Genomic DNA, 11,611 nt, shown 5'->3' on the forward strand with positions numbered 1-11,611 from the left:
CTACCTCCTGGGTGAGAGGCTCCTCAGGAAGGTCAGAGACAGGCATCTGAACCCCCTCAGGCAGAAGGGAGGGACGTTGACCTTGGGTCTCCTGGCATGGGGGGCACTGCAAGGCACACAGAGGGAAGGAAGTCCCCCGGGAGAGTTGAGAAAGGGTTCAGAGGGGCTGGTGAAGCGTTAAGCAAAAGCAGTCAGGGGCTTAACACGTGGTGGGGGGGAAGTCGATGATAAGCATTTGCAGCTGGTTCTCTCTTCCACCCCAGAGGAACTGGGTGGCTGCTGACTCAGGAGCTGCATCAAGTCAGAGGAATGGGAAGGGGGTCACGTTTCCTGCGTGCCAGAGACACGCTGCCGCGAGGGATGGGATGGCGACGGGCACCTCCTACCTGCTGTCCCCTCTTGAAAGAGCGATTGCAGCAGCGTGCTGCAAGGAACCGGAGCCCGCTGGTATGTGTTGGATGTGCTCTGAGCAGGCTGCATGGCCGGGGCCATGGGGCTCGTCTTGCGTGGAGACGTGTCTGAGCTCTGAATTCCAGCGCTGGGCCCGCGGTGGAGAGGCAGGGAGCTGCCCAGTGTGGGGTGGTTCTGCGAATGCTGCGAAAGGCAGAATGGCCTGTGTTTTAGGATGCTGACAACCTAAAAATAGGACTCAAGGTCTTCCAGGATTAGGCATCGGTTCAGCAGGGGCTTTTGGGAGGGCAGTTCTAACTTCAGTGCCTCAGTTCTGCCCCAGTCCTGCTTCTGGTATTAAAGGGCTTTCATTTCTTGCGGCTCATGTGAATGTCACTTAAATGTGCTAGGGGCATGCAGTTATAGCTAACAGCCCTGCAGACTCCTCCTGGAATCTGAAACGTTGAATTCTTCCATTTGTATGCATCCTCGCCTGCCTTGCAAAATAATTTCCTTCAGTCTGGCAAACCACAGTTCTGTTAAAGGTGTGCATCTTGGCTCACTCACTGCTGTTGTACCTGTGCAGAGCCCATGACAGCGGGAGTGAGGCCTGATTTTTTTTTTTTTATTTTTGGGGGGTACCATTTAAGTGAGCACATATGATTGAGTACACACTGAGAACTGATCTGCTGAAGAGCCTGCTGTTTATAAATACAGTATCTGCTTTTCGTAATAGGCATGTTAAGCTTAAAATATATCTAGGTAGAGGTATTATAAGCCTTGTTTTACCAAAATGGATTTTTTCCCTGGAAGAAAACTGGGGAGGAACTGTAGCTGAGTTCTGACAGATGTTCAAGTACGTGAAGCTTAAAGAGGAACGTATGCTATTCAGTTTGCTCACAGAGGCTTTGTGACCTGTGTCTTCGCAGTAATGATGACACAAGCTTTTTTGAATAAAAGGAAGAAATTAACTGCCTTGGCTAATTGTACCCTTGCTAGCTAGCTAACCAAGGACACCATTTGACTGTGAAAATTGTTGCTGTACCCAAATCTCTCAGCTGGGGAGAATATCTGAAGTGAGAGTGTTCCCGTATCTGTGGGTTAGAAGGGCTATTTTAAAATCATTCTAATTGGAAAATTAAACACTATTGCTTTAAAACAGTGGTGCACTGCTTTGAAAAATTAAGACCATATGGAATCACTTATTATTTTTCAATATGTATTCAGTCTCTGGTGCAATTTTATGTACCCGCTAACGCATAAAGTCTTTTGGAGCAGGAATAAAGCACCACAAAGCATGATTTAATGCTATAGGGTCACCAAATCTGTTTCAGATTACTGGATGTTTCAATCTGCTGAAAAGAAGGGGATGTCCCTGAACCAATGAAACAATGACGGTGGAGGGGGGAAGCCCATAAATCTGAAACACTTTGGAAATATAGTGCACATATCACCAAAAACTTTGAAAGGATTCAGTGGGGATTTGGTCATGTAAGAGATACAGTTATGAAACAAATTATTCTAAGTAACAGGAAAGTTAAAGTCAGTATTAATAGTACAATACTTGGTTGCAATTTAAGGCGTCTTAATGAATCATGTTTTCAAACAGTACAGGCCCACATAAGCATGTGACTGTAAGAGAAAATAAGAGCAAGTAATGTGGCAGTGCACAAAAGTGCTTTTGTTTGTAGTTCTGTGGTCACTGGAAGTGCCTATTCTTGTGCTTATTCACAAACACCTCTAGCTCTTTCTTCCAGAAATCCTATCCAAACATTTTTGTTCTGACTTCGTTAGAGAAGGACTTTGTGCTGTGGTTCTTTTCGTCTGACTTCTGCAAGGTTCATTCTTACAGTGCCCTTCCTCTGCCAAGGGGCTGAGATGGGTTTGATGCCTTAGCAGCTTTTTTTTTTTTTTTTTTTTTGCTGAGTGACAAGCCATGGGGCAATCTTTGCTCTCAGGGCCTGGGCATTTTCGTTTCAATGGTTCAGCAGAGACCAACAAGAAGAGGCTGAGGCTGACAAGTTAACCATGCATGGCTTGTGCCACCTGGCAATGAGCTCTGCAGGCATGGGAGGCAATCTTTATGCCTTTATCATGAGCCTGAAAGCAGTATAACTGTCTGGCTAGTTATAATTTAACAGAAAGTCCATTTTTCATCTTGCTGTGGTGTTGTGCTTTTTTATAAATGTCATCTGTAGAGTCTCCCAGTGAGTGGGAGCTTCAGGTTTGCTTTGTATTTCTCACATATACTGGCAAAAACTTTTTCATATGAACATTGTCCACTAGGTTACTGAAAAAGAGCCAGATTCTTTCTTAGAGGCGTAAGCAAGGTAAAAGGAGTTTGCAGTAACTCTTGTAATTCAGTCAAACTATTTTGTCGATATATATTTGTCATTTATAACCAGTAGATTGACTGGTTCTTACAGTTTAAATCTTACATTTTTAGAACAGTTATTAAGCAGGTAGATTAATCTTCAGCTTTCCTGTAACACTGAAGTTTGTTCCTCATTGTTGTGCCTTCCATCATTCTTCAAACATTTGATAATCGTTAGTAGTAATTCCAAATACGTTCAGATCTTTTGTTCAAAACAAATAGAGTATGCATGTGTCTTCTCGATCAACACCTTAATGTGACCTCTCCCACCTGCTCAAATTGTAGCATCAGAATAAAATTCTTCAGGCAAAATGAAGCCAATTGAATGAATACATAATAAGGATTAAAACAAATACAATGAGAAGTAATTGTTGTCTTTGACTAACTTTTATCCAGATCCTATCTCTTAGCCATTGAGAAATCTTAAATAAAATCCTCTTTAAAGTCATTTAAAACTTTCCTGAGAGTAGTTGTCAGTTTAGATATGTATTCCAACTTTAACTTGTACGTATGACTGGTAAGACTATTACTTGCCCATAGATGGCAATAGCATTACACTGCTGAAGTAGCCCCCAGCCTATGAAATGAGGCTGTGATGGTGGTGAATATTAACTTGGGGAATGGAAAGAAAAAATACCTTGCTTTTTTTTTTTTTTTTTTTTTGTTGCGGCAGTGGTGATGGGGACTGTTCTGCTTGCAGGAATGTTGGGACTAATCATGTGAGAAAAGATCCTGGAGTGATGAGGCAGCATATTTCCCATGTCTGAGGTCAGGATTTGTTCTGTGAAGTTGACCTTTAAAACAGCCTGAAAATGAGGAACGTGGCACCAGAGAGCAGAGCAGGAAGCATGAAATGATGTAAGATGTCTTTCTTCTGCATATGAAATACTTTTCCTTTTTTTTTTTTTAAAGCTCCAGGTTTGTGATTCAGCATTTTCTGCCACTGACAGAGTGTAAGAAAAAGGAAAAACCTGTGGAAAATTAGAAAGTTCCTATTGTTCTAGTCAAAATCTAATAAATATTAGCCATCAGATATTTTTGTTCCCTTTTGTTGAGTTGGGGGGGGGGAAGATTATCTTTTCGCAAAATCACTCTTCCCTCAACCTCCTGATCTGAGAACCCTGGAATTACAGAAAAAAGTGGTATTTAGGCTCAGCCTGGATGCCTCATCTCCATATAATGGGTATGAAGCGCCACCAGCTTTGTTGGCGCTGGATATCTGGGTGACTGCTGTTTCAGCTCTGACAGGAGACAGCAGGACAGGCCTCCTGTGAGAAAGTTTTGGGGTGCCAGTGCTGGGTGGATGTTTGATGCAGGACAGGCAGCTCAGGGACCCCCCCGGGGGCTAAAGCATCAGCCTGGGTGAGGCTGCCAGCCTGGGTTCCATCCCAGCTGCACCGTGATGCAAGACCTCCTCTCTGAACTTATGCAAAAGTGCCTTTTTCTTCCTTATTTCTTGCATTTTCTTCCTGTGTCCTTTCCCTTGCTGAGACGCACAGGGCTGCGCTGAGAGCTCCGATGTGCCTGCCGGAGGCTCTGCTGCGATAGAAGACTTGCCTCTCCAGTGTCAGTGCGAGCCCTTAGACCACCACTGGGCAGGAAAAGGGTGCTCCAGCCTGTTGCCTCTTCTCTGATCTAAAGCCCTGCAGACCTGTCAGGAAAGAGGGTTTGGATGGAGAAAGCAAGGGAATCGCTTCAGCCTTCTCCCTCCTTGGCAGCTGGTTCTATGTTAAGATGGCGTTTATGTCTCTTGGTAGAGGGGGCAGCGGTGGGGAGCGCTCCCCGGTACCGGAGCTCAGCCGGGCCCGCGGCAAGACTGCACAATGGTCCCTGGCACAGTGCTGGCCCAGGCTGCTAGCGCTTTCCCAAACAATTCCCAGGCACAGATGTAAAAAGTTTGCCTGTGGCCACTCTGCTTTGATAGGTGAGAGGGTTTAAAAGCCTGGACACGGCTGCTCTGTGCCCGTTGGATAGTTTATCCCCATGGATATGGTCCGGGTGTGCCTGGGGCCATCGGTGCTCAGAGTGATACCCCACGCAGGTACATTTCCAGCATTGAATCATGTCACAGTGAACAAGCAGGGACACAGCCTTGTCATGGTTTCTCTACCTGCTGAGATGGCAGTACCAGTAAAGGTGACTTATGGCTGTTTTTCAGTTGCTCTAAATGCCAGCCAGAAGGAAGCCGGCTTACATCTGTTTAAGACTCTGAACAGATTATTTTTTTTTAAGAGTCCTAAGGGACAAGCAGCTGGATATAGGCACGTACTGTATTTGTGAGACCAGCACTGGGATGGCTTGTGTGTTTTAAATTGATGTTGAAAAATGGGTGGTGGAGCATTAGAGCCACACAAAATGATTCAGAGCCTGAAGAAAATGCTTTGCAATGGGAGACACAAAGCACTCGCTCTTTCTAGCTTATCAAAAAAGACTGAGCAGGGAATTGATTATGATGGTGAAGGAACTTCCTGTGGAGGAGAATATCAGGTACTGAAAGGCTCTTTAATCTAGTAAATTATGGGAATGTGTAGCAGCAAGCTGAAACCAGATAAATTTGTATGAAAAACTGGGCACAAATTTATTGGAGTGAGGGTGATTAATCACTGTAACAAGCTGTCAGGGCGGATGGTGCATTTTCCAGATGTGTCCGAGCCAAGACAGGCTTGTTTCTGATGGATGTGCTCTAACCGCAGTTAAAAGCCTGAGTGACACTTCAGTCAAGTCTCAGGCAAGGTAAGATGGTGAGGTTTGAAGGGCTGTGATATGCAGGAGGTCTGACTAACAGTTCCCAAAGGAGCTGCAAAGATCTAATGGTTCCCATCTGTCCTTAACCTCTGAGAAACTGAGAAAAACAGCACTTAGCAGAAAGTGGAAGGAAAGAATCAAAATGACAGCCCCGTTGCTGGCACACCGTCCCCTCTCTTTCTGCAAGGACTGTATCTGTCACCTGCTCAGGGCTTTACTAACGTATCCTCAACACCCACTGCAAAATTGATCTTTCTCCAGTCCACAAGCCCTCTATACGGATTGGCTTCAGTGTCTTCCATCTGAGGAGAGCATGAGTAAAAATTTGTGATGCTCATGTGGTAGCTCAGATAAGTAGTTTCCTTTTTGTTTGTTATTTCATCTTCTTGAGCTTTGGACTTGCCTGTTCTCCATGCCTCCTAGTTTCCATTTCTTTATATTGCCTTTGCCACTGGGCTCAGTGCACTGTGCTGTGTTGATAATCTGTGGTGCAGTACATCTTGGAGGCTACTTCTTATTCAGTCTGGCACCATTTGTTCCTCATAATTTGACAAAATGAACCCTGTCTTTCTTGCACAGATTTCACACGGGATGGGTATGTCAGCGATGTGCTGTGTAGATAAGAGCTTGTCAGGAACTTTTTGATAGAGTGCCTTTCATCCAGAAGTATAAAATTGTAGATACTGTAGCTATTAACAAGAATGCACTAAGGTATCTGCAAAATACCTGCAATCTGTATCTAGAAAAGTACTGGAATCTCATTTTAAAAACAAGACTTCTCTCCCGGAAAGCCAGTTGGTGGTGGAAATCAATAATTTCTCATTCTCTGTTGCCTTTTCTGGGGTCTCGGTGTTGTCCCACTTCCTCCCCATCTGCTTGGGGTGATGCAAGAATGTTATTCTCTCAGGCCCTAAGTCAATTCTGCTGGCTTCTCCTTGCTCCAGAGGATAATTTTGTATAAACTCAGAGCTAAAACAAGGCAAATGAAGGGGAGGAGTTGTTGTCCAGTTGTCATCAGTACCCACAAGCCATTAACCTGGTGCACGGATTTTCTGGAACATGGGAAGTTAGAGGCAGAGCAGGGGTTTGAACTAAGATCTCCAAAGAGTAAGTGAGAGTCCTGAACTTATTTTTGTGTGGAGGGGAAAAAAAAAAAAAAAACAAAAAAAGTTGGTTGGTTTTGGTTTTTTTTTTGTGGAAATGCAAGCAGTTTTCCAGAGCCCCACATGCCTCTGGGAAGCGGTAGAAGTATCTGCGTGAGCAAAGAGCTCCAGTGCAGGAAGGTACAGAGGATGTAAGAAGAATAAGGCTGTGGCTGGAGATCTGGAATTGGCTTAGTCGGGGTGCCAGCTGAAGCTCTGCAGTGACTGCTGTTATGTGCAAAGACTGCAGCTGAAAACAGACCCAGGCAGGAGTTGATCCAGACTATTCCCAGCCTTTGGGGAACATTCCATTTTGGAACTGAAGAACCCATGTTTCAGGCTGAACTGAACCCATGAGTCTAAAACTTCTTCAGAATTCTGGGGAGATGTTGCTTTTGACCTCGCTCTATAGCTTGGATCCATTTGCTTAGTCACCAGCCAGATGAAGGTCATTCTCAGTGTCAGAAAAACGTCCACCTTTGCTCTCTGGCTTAAATTATTTTACTGTTGCCCTGCCCCTCTCCCATCCCACCCCCCCAGCCCCCTTAATCTGCTTTTATATGCATATTCTGCTGCTAAATGTGGGTAAAATAAGCAGCTAGTCCTTTTACTCTCTTTCCTTCCAGCTTGTTGATTGCAGGATTCAGTCATATGCATAGTAATGTGTAATTGAAGGATGGTAGCTTTGCCCAGCTGGCTTAGATCTCACCTCTAAGCCTGTACTCAAAAAGACCTACCTATTCTGAGCAGAGTGGGAAGCTCTCCAGGGCCCAGAATGTGAGAAGTAATCAATTCTTGTAGAAACATTTCTGCGATGCTGTGGAATCCAGCCAAGAGACATGATGAAAGTGAAAACTGTTTTCTAGGACATCCAGTTTCATTTAATTTTGCCATGCCCGTAGAACCTTTCAGCAAACGTCTGTATCCTTCCATGTGTTGATTGTGTCCTGCGTCCGTTTGTGATTTGGTTACCCTGGCAATCCAGCTAATTTTCCAGAAAAGTCAGCTCCATCAAAGTTCATTGACTTGTTATGTTAATGGCCTGCCTGCTCCTTCAGTAGACTTCAGCATCCATTGACTGCAAGTTTTTTCATGGGCTTAGACACTTACCAGAAGAGATCTGCAGAGAGGGTTATGCCCTGGCATGTTTGATTGGAGCTGATACTTTTTTTTTTCCTTGTCTCTTCTTTACTCTAGCTGGACTGATCATCTTTTTGTTTCTTGAAACACTGGGACAATTTTTCTATGTATCACCAGACTTCTGTCCCAGCAGGTTCTCTATAGGAGTGTTTTCCAGTAAAAGTCTCTTCTCATGTGCCTCCCTTCAACGTGTTTGTACAATAGTTTGACTTGAACAAGTCTCAACGTCATTTCTGCCTCTAGGCAAGCCTCAGAGGGACCGAGGCATAACGAGTTTGTTTATATTTTCCACATGAATTTAGCATTTTTTAGAGGCTGAGGATTAAGAGATACAGTCTAAAAGGTACTTAAATATGTGACAACGCTAACCATTCAGATGCCTGGCTCACTGAATGCTATGTGGGGTGCTTGCACTCTATATGGGGAGAGTTTGGTGCCTCAGAAGAACAAAACCTGACTGTACAAGGAGCCGCTTGCACTAGCAGCAGAGGGTACAAGTCTGTAAGGGAAGCCCAAGCATACAAGAGCTGCTCCCACTGAATAAAAAAAAAAAAAAAAAGAAAAAAAAAGAAGAAACAAAACAAAATAACAAAATTATTTAAAACAAAGAAACAAACCATGAAATGTTAAACAGAGGTTGACCCATCTCCTCTAGTACCTTCTTCACTTCTTTGCCCATGTTTTTGGAGAGTATACAGCTTGTGTGTTCTCCTCAGGATATTGGCAATAGAGAGGACTGATGCAAACTGAACCGTGTGGGAGGAGGAGGAGGAGGAGAAGTGGAGAGACTGTGGTGATGAAAGGGTGGCAGAACAAGACGGGGAAGCTTCCTGAAGATCTTAACCACAGCAAGTCCAAGGAAAGGCCATCTCTTTTCATAAAGGCATAGTCATGTGGTTTGCTTTGAGGAGTCCACCATAAGCCAAATCCTACAAGTGCTCCAGATCTGAGAGTGTCAGGGTTCCGGGCTTGATCAAAAGCCAGGCTTCTCCCAGCTGGAAGGGCAAATGACTTGTACCGTTGTGGAGGAAATTAGACTGTATCAACTCCAAATCTGTTCTAGGTGTTGTGATATTTTTAAGAACAATGTCAGGATCCCAGCAGATGAAGATGACTGCGCTAATAAGATTTCTTCACTGAGATGCAGAGAGCAACTTGTCATCACAGCTGCACCTGAAGTTGGGTGACTCTCCCTTTCTCATAAGACCACTTGTATGTGCAATGGGCATCCCAGAATTAAATTAAATCAAATCCCAGGCATGGATGGCACTACTCACCACCCCCCACTTGCCAAAAAGTCCCCAGATGCAGGGGCAGCAATGACACCACGCAACCCCTAAAAGCTTCTGCGCTCCAGGGTGGAGACGGCCTCCTATCCCCAAGCCAATGTGACGCCAACACGTGCTAAGAAAGGTAGGCTGGAGGCAGCGATCCAGGTGGGGATATGCCTGCCTGAGAAGTCACGAGGTAGCCATGCAGAAGCTTTCCAAACACTTTTGGGAGCCTGCCTGTTGGTTCGCTCAGAACACTCGTGCCTCGTACCCCACGCCAAGGGATCCCGTGTGGTGGCGAGCCCGGGAGGATTTTGCTCGAGCCATCGCAAGGTGGAATCTGGCAGTGGGGGGAAGGCTGAGGTAGGATCAAGCTGTGTAAAATATTCTATTTACCTGAATATAAGGCAGCCCCACTTCCAAGGAAGCCCTCTCTTCCAAAACCAAATAATAATTGACTGGCGGTGCATTAAAAACGTAAATCTTCTGTGTCACGGTGAGGGTCAAGTCATCCCAGTCCTGCGTGAGGCCCCACCGCCCGCCTGCCCCACGCTGCCCTGCACCACCGCCTCGCCGCAGCCCCCCGAGACCTCCCTGCCCTCCTTTTCTGTGGTCGCCTTGCCCGACGCAGGATACAGGGTGTCCTCAGAGCTCCTGGCGCGGCCACACGCGTGGCTTCTGCCCCCCCCCACCCGTGTAGCATGCCCCAGAGCTGCTGCCACAGGGCCCCGCGGAGGCACCAAGACGTGTTCCGGGGCCAAGCGCGAGGCTGTTGGGAGTCTCCATTTTCGTGTCAGCACTTCCCGAAAAGAATCCCCGCCCAAGCTAGTGCGGTATATTTATTTTACTTTGCTGTCAGGCTGAGGGCAAGGTCAAAGTCTGGGCTTGCTCCATCCACTTCTTTTCGGAGTTACCCGCGTAGCAAGCGGCTGAGGCGGTGCGCTGGCCGGGGCGCGGGGCCGGGCCCGCCGGGCCGCGGTGCGGCCCTGCCATCTTGTGGGCTTCGCCCTCCTTGCAGGCCGCCGCCGCGCCAGCCTCCCCCGCCCGCAGCCTGCGCTCGGGCAGCGCCGGGTGTCCGCCCGACGTTTTCCAAAGCAGTTTTAAAATATGAAAGGCATTTTGAACTAAGGGTGGGAGAAAGACGGCGGCACCGCCCTGGGTCGCGCATTTTATCAGCAGGGAAATGCAGGCTTCAGCGTCCCAGCAGATGCAAGCATTGGGAGGGCGGTGTCATGGACTGTCGAGATGTCTGCTCCCGTTACCTTAAGGACAAGTATCCCGACGTATCCTTGCCAATCTAGAATTTTATAGCCCCAACTTGCTATTTTTTTACCATTGGAGAGGTCAGCGTATGCATGCGCTGGAGAAGATGAGAGAAGGATAACAGGGAATGCACTTCGGTTGAAGGCACCACTGAACTGTACAAATAATGAGTGTGATTTATGTGAAACTGCCTGCTCGGTACTATTGAAACACCCCGCTGAAGACAGAGCACTGCTGGTGTTTGCACACTGGTGTGGGAAAGGGTGAGGAAAAAAAAAAAATCCTCTGTGGCAAGAGGAGAGATCCCAACACACGGTGGAGCTAGATGATGGCATATGATGCACCCAAGTACAACAGTATTCCTACAGAACAGGATTAGGGACTAGCTTTCTCTTCTCAGAGTCAGCCTTCCATGCTAATTTACTGCTTATCTTGTTTTAGCTCAGGTTCCCCATTTTGCCTAGATTATGGAACAGTGGTGTCTCAAGTCACTTAAAATACAGCATTGGACTTGGCTGTTGCCACTGATGGTAAATGCACCAAAGTTGGGGGGGGGTGGGAGCCACAAATCCTGATGGTGTCTCTAGCCTCTCCCGTCATCAGGAGCATCTCAGCCCAAGTGAAACTGTAGAATCTCCCCAAGAGCTGTAGCACGACAGGGTTTCGTGCACCCCCCTTGCATGACCGTGGGAGATTTATGGAGTGAAGGCAATGGGAAGATGGGAGCTTGTGTCTGGTTTAAGCCAAGAAATGGTAAACTCTGCTGAAACCCACTTCCCCCTGCTTTTAGCCTGTGCTTACACTGTTATATACAAGACAAAAATTCCATCATCTTCTGGTTTAAAAGACAGGAGGTGCTAAAGCCCAGCTCTTCCTTTGTAGGGATCTACCTTCCCCTCTAGCCAGGTACCGAAGTACATTGGAGGATTTCAACCCAAGGGCTGAGGCTTTTGCAGCTCATTTCTCTCAGGCCATAGGCAGGAGCACGCAGCTTTAACAGCTCAATGGCTACAGCTCCAAATGAGCTGGCAAAGGTGTTCTCAGCCCAGGAAGTTTTTCTGTTTTCTTTCCAGCTGTAGCAGTTGATCAGAGAAGCAGGTGATTTACCAGTTGGTCATGCTCCTTGCAAGTCTTGTTCCTCCTCCACACCAGGACACTTCACCTTTGATTCGTCATCGTCTTCTCATTTTGGAAAACTTTAAGTTAAATAAACCCTGGACCATACAGAGGAGAACTGCGGGGCTACCTGGATGCTAAACTGCAGTGGCAGATGGTTAAACAGGAGG

The sequence above is a fragment of the Tyto alba genome, unplaced genomic scaffold (assembly GCF_018691265.1).
Source record: "Tyto alba isolate M040663 unplaced genomic scaffold, T.alba_DEE_v4.0 Super-Scaffold_40, whole genome shotgun sequence".
Taxonomy (NCBI): Eukaryota; Metazoa; Chordata; class Aves; order Strigiformes; family Tytonidae; genus Tyto; species Tyto alba.